Here is a 15,329-nt window from a genome sequence, read left to right on the forward strand (position 1 = left end):
AAAGTGATTTTTTCAGCATTCACCCATGCTCATCCACATCTCAATAAGAGGGTACAATTATAAAAGACAGAAGGGAGAAATGCGGGGCTGGAGCAGTGGCGTTTCAAGAGAAAATGGAGCCCGAGGCAAGAACTGAGTTTTACACACACACCAATCTCAGGCAAATCGTCTGTCTGTGGCAGTGCTGACCTTGTGGCAGAGGAGGCTTAGGGCTGGAGGGGTCGGCAAAGTCCTCTGCTCAGTCCTTGGATGATGTGCCCAAAGAGGGTGGCAGGGCACCCTGGCTTTGGGCAACTTTCTCCGAATACACTTCCCACTGCCTCTGCTCCAACGACAAGTGGTGGGGACCTCCTGGGTCTGGCCCCTTCCAAACAAAGGTGGTGGAGAGGGTGGGGGTGCGAGGAATGCCTGCCAGGGTCAGATGGGTGCCTTCAAGATGGCTGTGCACTCTGGCACTACTTCTGCCGCTTGCCTTTGGGGAAGGGAGCCTGAAAACAAAGGCACAGTTGTTCTCCCCCACCACTGCCAGCAGGGCAGCTTTGGGGACAGAGGAGACCCTCAAGAGCAGAGGCGAGGGAATTATGGGGGTGCATAGGTGCTCTCCGCTGGGCAGAAGCAGAGGTGCTTCCTCCGGCCTTCCCAAGTGCCTCCTGTCTGCAGAGAGGTTGGTCCTTCCTTTCCTGGAGAGTGCCAGCTACATGGGACCCAGGGGGAATAAGGAGGGGTGTGGAGGTGATTTTCCACACCCACATGACTAAATGGGCACTGGCCAGGGACATTTGCCTTCTATGTTCCCCTCGGCTAGAGCTCAGAGTTGATGTAGCAGAGATCCAAGAAGAAGAACAAGGAACTAGCAAAGTTAGGAGGGAAAGTCTTTAGAGCTCAGCAGAGATTCTCAGAAGGAAACTAGAGTTCTGAGCTGCAGAGATCTAGACCAGGGATCTGAGGGATCATTTTTTGGGATCCTTCTATTATGGACAGAAAGACTGCAAGGTAGGTGGGAGTTTGACCATTTTGACTTTGGACTGGGTCATGGTAAGTTTAGCAACCCAACCAAAACCTGAGACATCTGGGGATGGTGCCACTGCAACACTACGACACTGCCTCCAGAATTCAGAAAATACAAAAATACCAAAAAAAATCCACCATTGGAAAGCCACCAGAGGGCTAAATGGTCTTACCCAGGACATGTAACTGACTGCAAATCCAGGGTAGAAGACAACTAACATCTGCTTTACCCCCAGGAACACCTTGCCACACCCCCTTGCACAGCAGAGGCGTTCCTCCCATTGGGCAAAGTGGGCAGTTGCCCTGGGCGCAGCCCTGTGGGGGGTGCAAAAACTTCAGGTTCGTTTGTGGGATTTTTTGTATTTTCAGTGTTTTTCCATTTTTGGCCTGCAGAGGGCGCGGTTTTTAGGCTAGCAGCACCAAAATTTCAGGAATGTTTCAGGAGACTCTCCTGAGGCTATTACCCAGGTTTTGTGAGGTTTGGTTCTGGGAGTCCAAAGTTATGGACTCCCAAAGGGAGTGCCCCATCCCACATTGTTTCCAATGGGAGCTAATTGGAGATAAGGCTACACCTTTGAGGGTCAATAACTTTGGACCCCCTGAACCAAACTTCACCAAACCTCGGAGGTATCATCAGGAGACTCTTTTACTGGTACCACCCAGGTTTGGTGAAGTTTGGTCCAGGGGGTCCAAAGCTATGGTCTCCCAAAGGGGGTGCCCCATCATCCATTGTTTCCAATGGGAGCTAACAGAAGATGGGGGCTACACATTAGAGGGTCCATAACTTTGGACCCCCTGAACCAAACTTCACCAAACTTGGGTGGTGTCATTAGGGGAGTCTCTTAAAGATACCCTGAAAGTTTGGTGCTGCTACCTTAACAATTGCACCCCTGACAGCAGGCACCTCCCAGATTTTCCTTTTAAATCCCCCTGCCTTTGACATGGATTTAAAGGGAGAATCTGAAGTCCCCAGTTTAGACATTGCAAGTGATGCTGTTTCAGAGTGGGGGAGAATCAACCCCAAAATAGCATCACTTTCAATGTTGTTTAAACTGGGAACCCCAGATTCTCCCTTTAAGGTGGATTTAAAAGGAGAATCTGGGCTCCCATTGAAAATGATGCTGTTTGGGGGTGGATTCCAGCATCACTTGTTTAAACTAGGGAGCCCAGATTCGCCTTTGAAACATTGAAAGTGATGCTGTTTCCCCCAATTGTGGACACTGGATACAACACCATAAAATGTTTTCATAGAAGTAATAAAACATTTTGAAAGCATTTTGAAAATGTTTTTTTAAAGTATTTCTGCTGTGTGGTATGGCTTATTGCTGTGTTCAGATTTGTGAGTTGAGACATGTTCTATAATGTGATAGTGACTTTGAAACAACCTCGTGTAAAAATCATTGCTTGGTCACAGTGGGGGAGGGTGGCTGCCCATGGGGGGCACCAAACTCCAGTTTGTCTAGATACGCCACTGGGCGTAGCTACAGGGGGGTGCACGTTGCATTGGGCATGCGCCTGGGGGGGGCATCAAAATCAGGTTTTGCCCAGGGCTCCAGTTTGCCTAGTTATGCCACTGCTGCACAGGCATCCAATTGGATGTGACAATCCTGCTTTCTGGGTGCCACCACCAAAAAGCTGAGAGGCAGCTGGCCACCAGTACCTTTGCTCCATCTGCCAGTGGGAGTGCCCCTTGTGCTAGGTGAGGCCTAATATCTCCTGAAACGGGATGGAGGGAAAATTAATGACTTGAGGACATGTTTTGATTGATTGGGGGGGTGGGGGAAGGAAGAGGAAGAGCATGCAGTTGTCCTGCAGTTTGACAGACACCTCTGAAGTATATCAAGATATTGGGTGATATCTCTAGTGTTGAAAACTCCTTTGTCATTGAAAAGGATATGCCTGTAAACTGCTTTCCTTGCAGTAATGTCCTTCCTCTCAGTGCCTGGAAATTTCCAATTTCATGGCTCAGCCCAAGTTTCAGATTCCCTGGCACTTAGGCCTATAAAAACAACTAAGTCCAAAATAAAAAGGGAACCTTACAATTTAAGAGGTCTCAAGCTGAATGAGGAGGTGGGGTCTTCCGAACTAGCCCTATTTTAATTGGCCTCATTGTATTCCTGAATGTCATGGTAGCAGAAGACATATAGCATTGTGGTTTAGCATGTTCACTGAGAGTTCTTTATTCCACATTAATTTGGGATACAATCTGATTAATACTAAACTGAAGGCCTAGATAGTTGCTAGAATTTTTTTTCAAATTTATTCAAATGCTTACTTCAGGATTACCTTCATAAACAAGCAGAATTAAAATCTGTACCAACACTGATAAAAACTAGAAAATGACATATTAATGAATTGATCTAATTCTTGATGTTTTAATATTCCTGATGAAAACATGTTATGTTTTAAATTTTTTAATAAAAATGGATTAGAGGTATAAGCTTCTACAAGGTCACAGGTTGTGTAATAGATAAAAATGCTAGCTTGATGTCTTGTGGTAAGTCTCCATGCATGGTTGTAGGATACTCTAGATATACTAGATATTATCCAAATCCTCTTGAATATAGTTTGTCCCACATGAATTTGTTGCAGAATGGAGATACATCTGCAACATTTTGGTCCTTTTACTTAGCACTAGATCCTATTGACTGGGACAAGTGCACTCAGTAGTAATTTCAATGGGCAGTTCCTCATCCAGCTAAAAATACACTTGAAGAAAACTTCATCCACACAGCTATGTTCACTAGCCTGCTACTGCATTTACTTTTGCAATGTAACCCAAGTTATTAGTTTTCCATACCAGTACATTCAGCATAAGGGACAACCTTCTAATTCTGCCATTGGAAAACAGTGCAGTTGGATCATTCAGGAGATAATGAAGTGGTGATAAAACATTACCAGAAGAAGAAGCCTGAGCTGGATGTGGTCCTTACCCGACACAAAATCTGCTCTGGAGAAGGATTGCACAGTTGGTTATTGTTTAACCAAAAAAGGATCCAGACTCCCATGTTCTTTCCTACAGCTGTTACTAGTCATATAAATTCAAAAAGCCATCAAAAATCTAAACCAATCACACTTCATTTACCATCCCAGGCAGGGTAAGTAAACAGAATGAAATTTTCTCTAGATTAGAAGTTTGAACCAACTAGGCCAATTTGACAGGTTTTCTGATGGCACCAAGATATGTGTTATTGCACTTTCAGTATCTATGCCTACAAGACTACAACTGTACTTATTAAGGAGCATGTCCCATTCATCTCAATACACATTTAGAACTGCATAGTAAGTTTCTGTTGCCCTTGACCAGTGAGAACTAGAAGAGAGATAGGGAGCAGAGACTTGCCACTTACCTAGGGCAACTGGACAAGCTCCCACCCCAGATTCTGCCAGGGCTCCTCAATGCAGCAGGGCTAAAAAAACAGAGGCAGGGAGCAAAAAGCAATGTGCAAGATCTCAATGTCAGTTCCAGATTGTACCCAGAAGTGAGATCACAATGCTCTAGGAATTCATCTGACTCTATGATAAATTCCTCTAGTGGTGGGAAATTTCCTAAAATGTGGTGACATCACTTCTGGGTACAAACTGGACATGACATCACATGACATCACTTCTCTGCCCCCCCCCTCCCCCCAATACTGCTTCTGGTTGGCAGCATTTGGTTAGCAACCATAGGGGAGAGACTGACTGACAACAGATGTATTCCTGGCAGTGTCTTTTTCTTACCGTGTTTTCAAAAGCATAATGTGTTATGCCATAAAAAGCATAATCTGTTAACATAATGTGTTGCTGTGTTATACCCATCTATGCCTGTTGACACTGAAGTCAGCAGGCTTAGAAGTAACTTTGCTTAGGACAACTCTATTAGCTCAAATTTGTGCTGCACAGTATTACAACTGATTTGCATTTCTGTGCACAAGGTTGTCCACAATTACATTTATAGGTTAGTGGCTTAGATAAGGGTTTTAGCTGCCAATCTTTTTTAAAACAAAAACTAGTATACTGGTAAAAGGAGATGCCTCTTATCGCTGCAGTATCTTGTCATAGTACTTTGCAATTCAAAACATTTAATTTTTTTCAGGTAAATCAAAGAGCTTATTATTGAGCTTTGGTCCATAAAATATAGATCCTTTCTAACCATTGTATGTAATTTGGCTAAGAGAATGATTTTATGGGATTCCATCCCTAAGAATCTCATGACATTTCATGAAGTGACATCATTGCATCTGGACAACGCTGCTCAACTTCTGAGATATGATGAGATCAGGCTAGCCTGGAGCATCCAGGTTCAGAGGCAAAGTTGTTGTGGTAGAGCGCAGGGACCCAGGTGGCCTTTGTTATATGTTCTGTGTCCTGAATTCCACAATTATGTGACATGACAAGTTTTAATCATGGTTTACACGTGCTTACATGGAATGTAGTTTCAAGTGCCAATGTGTATGTATGTATGTATGTATGTATGTATGTATGTATGTATGTATGTATGTATGTATGTATTTATTTATTTATTTATTTATTTATTGTTTAAACTTCTATACCGCCCAATCCCCGAGGGGCTCTGGGCGGTGTTGGTTTGTGCCATGGTTTGTGCCATGCTAGAAATCTGTGTAAATGCAAACTATCAAAGGTCTGTTTTTAAGGGATGATTCCAAAGTATTTTTAAACCCTTCTGATAGCTTAAGGATGACTTTTTTATGAGATTGGTAAAAATAAAAGCCACACACAAATCTGGAATAAACACAGACCATAATGTTATTGTACATTATAGTTATGCAGAAGCTGTTTGGTACACTTAAAGCAGTATGAGGCAGTTAGCTCTTTTGCAGCTGACTTATGGCACCCTGTAAGGTATACAAGGCAGGAGATTAACAGAGGTTATTTGCTATTGCTTGCCTCTGTGTAGCAAGCCAAAGCATTCTTGGGGGTTCCCATCCATGAATTAAACAGGGATAATCTGGCTTAGTTTGCAGGCTAGTCTAACTAGATCTGCCTATCCAGGATGATCCAAGTCAGCTGTTGTATATATTCTTATAAAATATTCTTAAGTTCCATCAGCTCATAGGAAGGACAATCAGAAGTGTCCAACTGAGCAGACATATTTCTGTACTCAGTGGCTTCACCAGCATGGAATAGTGGTTAAGAGCAATGTACTCTAATCTGGTGAACTGGATCCTATTAGATGGATGTCTAATTGGTTGACTGACCAAACTCAAAGGGTGCTCATCAATGGCTCATATTCATTGTGGAGAGAAGTGACTAGTGGGTTGTCACAGGGTTCTGTCCTGGGCCCAGTTCTATTCAATATTTTTATCAACAACTTGGATGATGGAATAGAGCGCATGCTAGTCAGATTTGCAGATGACACCAAAATAGGAGGGGTAGCTAATACCCCAGAGGACGGAGTCAGAATTCAAAATGACCTGGACAGATTAGAGAGCTGGACCAAAACAAACAAAATGAATTTCAACAGAGATAAATGTAAAATACCATATTTAGGCAGAACAAATGAAATGCACAGATATAGGATGGGTGATACCTGGCTTGAAAACACTATGTGCAAAAGGGATCTGGGAGTTTTAGTAGACCACAAACTGAACATGAGTCAGCAGTGTGATGTGGCAGCCAAGAAAGCCAATGTGATTCTGGGCTGTATCAATAGGACTATTGAGGAATGTAACTGTACCTCTCTAGTCTGCATTTGTTAGACCTCACCTGGAATATTGTGTACAGTTCTGGGCACCACAATTCAAGAAGGATATTGACAAACTGGAATGTGTCCAAAGGAGGGTAACCAAAATGGTAAAAGGTCTGGAATCCATGCCCTATGAGGAGAGGTTTAGGGAGCTGGGTATGTTTAGTTTGGTGAAGAGAAGGTTAAGAAGTGACATGAAAGCCATGTTTAGATATCTGAAGGGATGTCATATTGGTGAGGGAGCAGGCTTGTTTCTGCTGCTCCAGAGACTAGGACCAGGAGCAGGTGCAGAGTGAGGGAAAACTGTGCTGTTACCCAGCTTAACAGTGTACGGACTTATTTTTATAGAGCAATGGGGAATTACTTGGCTTGGCAATGTGAGAGGCAGGCTGGGAGGGGATCTTTTTATGTATACCAGAAACAGCTTGAAACGTATCTGCAGAGAATTCACAAAAGAGAATTCACAAAAGAGAATTCACGTCGGTCTCTGCGCTCGGCAGAGGCCAATTTACTGGAGATCCCCGCCCCCTCTATGATGCAGCTGGCCTCCACTAGGGCCAGGGCTTTTACGGCCCTGGCCCCTGCCTGATGGAATGCTCTCCCACCAGCTGTCCAGGCCCTGCGGGACCTAAACGAGTTCCGCAGGGCCTGCAAGACTGAGTTATTCCGCCGGGCTTTTGGGGAGGCCGGCTGCTGATAGGTGCCCATTAACAACTGAGATCCGCTGTTCCCCTCTCAGAGGAGTTGAGGAGTTAATGGTCGAACGCCATCTGTTTTTAATTGATTATGAATTTGGAACGCTGCATTTTAACTGATATGAATTTTAATATTTTATTTTGTTTATCCGCTTGTTTATATTATGATGTAAACCGCCCTGAGCCCCTTGGGGGAGGGCGGTATAAAAGTGGAACAAATAAATAAATAAATAAAATAAAAGACCAAGTTGCAGTTTAAATATTTTTATATAAGTTTTGGTTGCAAACAATCACATAGTAAGACGTCAAGGCACATACATGCAGTTCCTAAGTATATAGATAGGGTGGAAAAGATAGGTGGAATGATAGAATGGGAGTTTGGGGAAGCAGGGGACTTATACGTTGCCTAAATCAGCTGATGAAGATCTAGAAGAAGGCAAGGATTTCTATGCTAGCAAAGGAACCCAAGCGAAGGACGATATATCGTGTTTCACACCAACTTAACCAAGGGAGGTTCAGGCTAGTAATGAGCACTGAGCTTAAGGTGTGAAGCTCTTTTATAGGGTGGATCGCTGGCTTGGCAGGAACCTCAAGCTTAGGTTTCGTTTTTCTGAAACTGCTTGGGATTTTCATGCTGGACTTGTGGGGCTTGAGCTAATTAGCAGCTCTATCTATTGTTCTAACTCCGGGACAATGTGGCCAATTGTTCCTAGATTACATCGGTGATACCATGAATGGTTTATGCAGAGATGCTTAAGTATTCAGATTTAGCTGAGGCTTGAGTGATTTAGGAAGGGATTTTGTTGTTAGGGAGATCATATCTGAAAGGTGGGGGAAATGCAAGAAAGAAACAATTGTTTATGAAATGTTTTCTCAAGAGCATAGTGGCTTCCAACAGCAGCTTAGCGAGGTGTGGTATTCAGGAGATGTGCAGATTCCATTATGTCAATGGAGTACTCTGGTAGGGTGAGATAATCAAAGATGCATGTCCTTGTTATGAGACATCCAGATAGTATTGCCTGGAGTAACTCATAGATTAAATCTCTGCAAACAGACTGTTTTGCCTTAGGCTTGCTTTTGGCTGGACATTCTGCTATCCACCCATAAAACATGGAAACTGGCATTTTGCAGCACACAGTATGAGAAATAATATGAACTTCAATATTTTATAAGGCAGGGGATGAAGGCCAGGGTTACAGTGCCCAGGGCGTGTGCACACCCTACCCCCTCCTATGGTGCTGCCCACCCCACCCCATCACGCCCCCACCATGCCAAGCCATGCTCAGGCCACGCACCCACCGCAGTGCGCACCCAGGGCGTCACACACCCCTGCCCCATTGGTGCAATGCCACTGTTGAGGAGTAATAGGTTCAAGGTGAAGGAAAAGAGATTTTACCTTATGTCAGGAAAAACTTATTTGGAAGTTTTTAAACAGAGGCTGGATGGCTATGTTTAGGCAGCACAGGTGGAGTAGGTGGAGGAAAATGGATAAGAAGCTTTCCAATCATAGGCTATAGTGGAAATATTGGCCATAACCTCCTGATCTTCCCAACCAGTCACAAGGCTGCTCCAAGGAATATTCTGAACAGAAGGAAGCTTCTTTTTCCCTTATCAGATTCACAATGGAACTGTGGGAGCTAATTAACATGTCTGGGAAATTACCTTCAGTGGGGGAGGGGTAACTAACACCTAAGCAGGACAACCCTGCTCAACTTCTGAGATATGATGAGATGAGGCTAGCCTGGAGCATCCAGGTTCAGAGGCGTTCCTCCCATTGGGCAAAGTTTGCAGTTGCCCAGGGCACACCCTTGTGGGTGGCGCAAAAACTGCAGGTTCGTTTGTGGGATTTTTTGCATTTTCAGTGTTTTTCCATTTTTGGCCTGAAGAGGGTGCAGTTTTTAGGCTAGCAGCACCAATATTTCAGGGATGTTTTGGGAGACTCTCCTGATGCTATTACCCAGGTTTGGTGAAGTTTGGTCCAGGGGGTCCAAAGTTATGTACTCCTAAAGGGAGTTTCCAATGGGAGCTAATAGGAGACGGACCTTTGAGGGTCCATAACTTTGGACCCCCTGAACCAAAATTCACCAAACCTGGGTGGTATCATCAGGAGATTCTCCTAATGATTTGGTGCTGAAAGTTTGGTGCTGCTAGCTTAACAATTGCACCCCTGACAGCAGGCACTCCCCAAATTTCCCCAGATTTTCCTTTTAAATCCCCCCCTTTGGCATGGATTTAAAGGGAGAATCTGAGGTCCCCAGTTTAAACATTGAAAGTGATGCTGCTTCAGGGTGGGGGAGAATCAACCCCAAAATAGCATCACTTTCAATGTTGTTTAAACTGGGAACCCCAGATTCTGAGGTGGATTTAAAAGGAGAATCTGGGTTCCCTAGTTTAAACACCATTGAAAATGATGCTGTTTGGGAGTGGATTCCAGCATGACTTGTTTAAACTAGGGAGCCCAGATTCTCCTTTTAAATCCACCTCAAAGGGAGAATCTGGGGTTCCCAGTTTAAATAACATTGAAAGTGATGCTGTTTCCCCCAATTGGGGGTACTGGATAAAACACCATAAAATGTTTTCATAGAAGTAATAAAACATTTTGAAAGCATTTTGAAAATGTTTTTTTAAAGTATTTCTGCTGTGTGCCATGGCCTATTGCTATGTTCAGATTTGTGAGTTGGGGCATGTTCTATAATGTGATGGTGACTTTGAAACGACCTGGTGTAAAAAATCATTGCTTGGTCACAGTGGGGGGCACGAAATTCCAGTTTGCCTAGATACGCCACTGGATGTAGCTACAAGGGGGCGGAAGGGGGCGTGTTGCACTGAGCACGCATCTGGGGGGAAGCATCAAACTCAGGTTTTGCCCAGGGCTCCAGTTTGCCTAGTTACACCACTGCAGGGCATATACACATATGCATACATCATCTTCTCTTCTTGTCATGATAATAAACACTTTAACCAACTGAGACATTACTTCTACAAATAACAATTTAGAAAGCAAATTCATTTAACAAAACACTTGCTGTTTCTATACAACCAAAAGGCAAGCCAAACAGGTTTTACAAGACTTCTACTCAGGGCTATCCTATGTTCTAAATTACCAATCAAGTGAAAGACTTGTAGAGTATAATAGATGAAAATATGGAGTGTGAACAAACTCATCCAAAAAGGGTCTTTAACTGAAACTAGCAATTGGTAATATTTTATGTTTCATGTTGATAAGTGCCAAACCATAAAGCAAGAGAGGCATGTCATCCCTCCTGCAAGGGAAGGGGAGTGAGGGCGGGGGGAGAGGAGTGAGTGACCATTTTAATACTATCTATAAACTATTTATACATAATACACAATTTTAAAGCCAGGGTTGTGCCATTTTATATTCTAATAGCAAAGCTGGCCAAATCTTTAGATAGTTAAATCTGGTTTGGAGGCATTATATCCTGTATCTTCCCAGACCTCACACTCATTTGAGGAGACTGATCTGTGTAGTGAAGAGATACATTGTGATTGCAGGAGATCTCCAGCCCCTATCCTGCACAATCCTAGAAGCAAAGAAGGAAGCAGGAAATGGAAGAGGAAATAGTGGGAGAGATAGAAATTAGATGCCTTCTGCAAGTCATTGCAGATTCCTACTCGTTCATGCAAACTCAACAAAAGCCTGGGGTCAATTTTAATGGTACTATTACTATTAAATATAGCGAGGAAAAATGACCACATTTTCATCCCAAGTATGGAAAACCTATGTCAAAAAACCAGAAGTTTTGAATAAGACCAATAGTGTCATAAAAGTTGGTAGCTTCCCTAATCTACAATCACATATTGGGCACCCTGAGCAAACAACATGAAGAAATCTATTTAACTAGAACTGTTTAACTCTAACTAGCAATTTTGAATATTGAAGTCACTGTGCCAGAAGCAGAATGGGCCAACATCTGAATATTCAGATCCTTTCCACATTGAAATCCATTGTTTATGATGTATAAAATTGGACTTTATTATTATTTTATTTATTATTAGTTTTATATACCGCCCTCCCCCTGAGGGCTCAAGGCGGTTCACAACAGGTTAAAACAAACATTAAAACATAATTTAATATCAATTATATAAAAACAGAACCCATTTTAAAATGTGGATGGCGTCTGACTACTTCCCTCCCCCCCTTGTGCCCACGGGAGGCCAGATGAAATGGTAGACTTTTTTTTTAACCAGGCTGGCCAAACGCCTGGCGGAACAGGTCTGTCTTGCAGGCCCTGCAGAAACTCTGTAAGTCCCGCAGGGCCCTGATCTCCCTAGGGAGGCTGCTCCACCAGGTAGGGGCCAGGGCTGAAAAGGCCCTGCCCCTCGTCGAGGCCAGCCAGATCATTTTGGGACCAGGGATCACGAGTAGGTCCTCCTCCGAGGAGCGGAGGGGCCTACCGGGGCAATATGGGGAGAGGCCGTCCCTCAGGTATGCAGGTCCGAGACCGCGAACAGCTTTGAAGGTCAAAACCAACACTTTAAACATAATCCGGAACTCAATCGGCAGCCAGTGCAGATGGTATAGGATCGGTGTAATATGATCCCTGCTTTAACTGCCAGTAAGCAGCCTGGCTGCTGCATTCTGAATGAGTTTTAATTTCTGGATCATGGCCAAAGGGAAGCCCGCGTAAAGCGAGTTGCAGTAGTCTAACCTGGAGGTGACCTTTGCATGGATCACCGTTGCTAGATCAGAACGGGAGAGGTACGGGGCCAGTTGCCGTGCCTGCCGCAGATGGTAAAAAGCTGTCTGGGCCATCCGGGTGACCTGGGCCTTCAGCGACAAAGCCGGATCCAGGATCACCCCTAGGCTTTTGGCTGATGAGGCAAGCTGAAGCACCTCACCATGCAGCATAGGCAGGCCAAAGGGCTCTGGACACTCTCCCCGACCCAGCCACAGGACCTCTGTCTTTGTAGGATTTAACTTCAGCCGACTTGCACTCAACCAACCAGCAACAGCGTCTAAACAATGCTGGAGAGCATCAGGGGTCGAAGACGGGTGGCTTGAAATAGGATTTCATCTTTAAACTTCCTGTCTGCATCCATTGTACCAATGATTTGTATCTCTAACATAAAGCAGAGAGATGCGCATTGGAAACACTGAACAATTTATATAAATTTACTTAATCTATGTGAAAAAACAGCAACAAAAAATATGGAAGATCATTCAGCTAAATTCTACTTTGGATATGTAGGTATCTTGTGTCTTCTGTGGATCTTGTCCATACGGCTTTGAATAATTAATGTTTATCTCATAACAGCAGTTTTTAATGTGTCATTCTAAATAATCAGATCTGCATGAGTTTTAGGTAGGTTTATTCTGTAAGTTTGATTTAATTCCAGAAACCTCTCTCTCTTCCTTTTTGTCAGCAGTCAAGAAGTCTGAGTCATGATTGCATCTTTTTGACAAAAATTAGAATAACATTTTGTTTCTAATGTATGTAATTTCAGTATCTTTTTGAACAAGGAAAGAAAAAGCTGAGTAAGAACTCAGGATATGCCATTTCTGCATGAATTATTTGTAATGTATCTTGCTCCCAAATGCTATTTTTCTTTTGAATTCCACAAGTTTTTCCCCACATTTCGTTCTGGAAACATTGTTTTCCTGAGCTCTTTATCTCTCTCTGTGTGTTTTTTTCTGGTCCATTTCAGAGTCAGCTTCTCTTGAATATGCAATCATATTGAAACAGTCTTTATTTCTCTACCCCACCAAAACCTTTGCCCTTATCCATGCCCCATATAGTTGTTCAACCTCCCCTTTAGACATTTTATCCTCTCTCTCCTCCTCCATTTTAAAAAGGAATGTTTAGATGGTTTCTCTTTGTCATATCGAATTAATGATGTAACATAGAGGCAGAGATACAAAGAAAAAGGGTTGATTGGATCATTTTTTAATACTGAAGTCACTGTGCCAGAAGCAGAATGGGCCAACATCTGAATATTCATATCCTTTCCACATGGAAATCCATTGTTTATGATGTATAAAATTGGACTCCAATCATGATCTTCACCCATTGCCTGTTCTATGGAGGCACTGCTTCTGCAGCCATTGGAGGCAGCAGGGCTGGAGTGGTATTCTGCTTGTCATTGTAGGTCAGCGCATGAGAAAGGCCCTGGGCCTGGACAGCCTTGAAACTGAGGATGCCTCGCCTTGGGGCACTGGGGCCAGGCCATGCAACATACATGTGTGTATGTACATGCATGCCCACACTCTGACATGGCCTCTTCAGCACCATGTGCCTATTTGCTGCCTTGCTTTCTCAGCACCATTGTTATGGGTCAAAGAGGAAAGGCAGCATCACAAGCTCTGTGCACAGCTGCTCAACGGGCAGCTGTCCCTGAAGCCTCTGGGTGCTTCAGCAGCCCCCACCTCCTTTGCCTACCACCCAGGGCAGCTTGCTTTCCCAAGAACTCTAGATCCTTACCCTCCATAAATCCAGAATTGCAGGGAAAATATTCTATCAGCTCAATGTGGCTGCATTCACAAATACATAGCTATTAAACGCGCTACAGCTTTAAATCGGGAAGGGATATGGACACTATTTTTTCCTTTTGCAGCCATGTGGATTTCTCAAATGGAGTTGCTAGTAAGTTTCTAGCATACATGACTTTGCTGAAAGCACATTATAGGTCCATTCATTTTACCTTCAAATGTGGTTGATGATAAAGCTTCCATTCCATATCTCTGCAGCCAAACCCTGATATTTCATTTGCATCCATTTTTTAAAAAGAAGAAAACATCAAGCAGATGAAATATAAAACAGACAATTATGCATATAAAGAAATGGTTTGAACTAATGAGAATTGCTCCCTGTATGCAGAGGATGAACACATAATAGAACTATCGAAGTCTCTTTTTCCCTTGAAATAACTGAGATAATTCAGTTGACAGTTACTTGGAGAGATCCTGTTATATTAGCAAGCTGTGCAACATGAAAGTGTCGATAAAATGTTTTTTTAAAGAACAAAAACTGCATGAATAGGTTTCCAAAAGCATTTGATTTAAATGCAAACCATTTGTTGGGCACTGATATCAAACCTGCTTGTCTTTTATTTTTTAGGATATCCTTGTTCTCACAAAATGCTATAATATAAGGCCAGAGTAAATAGCCCTCAGAAGTAATTACTTTCATGCACAAATTAACCTTTGCTGAGATTATTTTAAAAGGTGTGGGAGGTAAAGTAACAAAGAATATAAGAACATAAGAACGAGCCTGCTGGATCAGACCAGAGTTCATCTAGTCCAGCACTCTGCTACTTGCAGTGGCCCACCAGATGCATTTGGGAGCTCACATGTAGGATGTGAACGCAATGGCCTTCTGCTGCTGCTGCTGCTGCTGCTGCTCTCCAACACCTGGTCTGCTAAGGCATTTGCAATCTCAGATCAAGGAGGATCAAGATTGGTAGCCACAGATCAACTTCATAAATTTGTCCAAGCCCCTTTTAAAGCTATCCAGGTTAGTGGCCCTCACCACCTCCTGCGGCAGCATATTCCAAATACCAATCACATGTTGCGTGAAAAAATGTTTCCTTTTATTAGTCCTAATTCTTCCCCCCAGCATTTTCAATGTATGCCCCCTGGTTCTAGCATTGTGAGAAAGAGAGAAAAATTTCCACCCCCTCAGACATTTCCTCTCCAAACTAAAGAGTCCCAAACACTGCAGCCTTTCATCATAAGGAAGGTGCTCCAATCCCTCAAGCATCCTCATTGCCCTTCTCTGCACTTTTTCTATCTCTTCGATATCCTTTTTGAGATGTGGCAACCAGAACTGAACACAGTACGCCAAGTGCGATCGCACCACTGCTTTATATAAGGGCATGACAAACTTTGCAGTTTTATTATCAATTCCTTTCCTAATTATCCCCAGTGTAGAGTTTGCCTTTTTCACAGCTGCCATGCATTGAGTCAACATTCCCATGGA

Source organism: Sphaerodactylus townsendi, linkage group LG06 (assembly GCF_021028975.2).
Source record: "Sphaerodactylus townsendi isolate TG3544 linkage group LG06, MPM_Stown_v2.3, whole genome shotgun sequence".
NCBI lineage: Eukaryota > Metazoa > Chordata > Lepidosauria > Squamata > Sphaerodactylidae > Sphaerodactylus > Sphaerodactylus townsendi.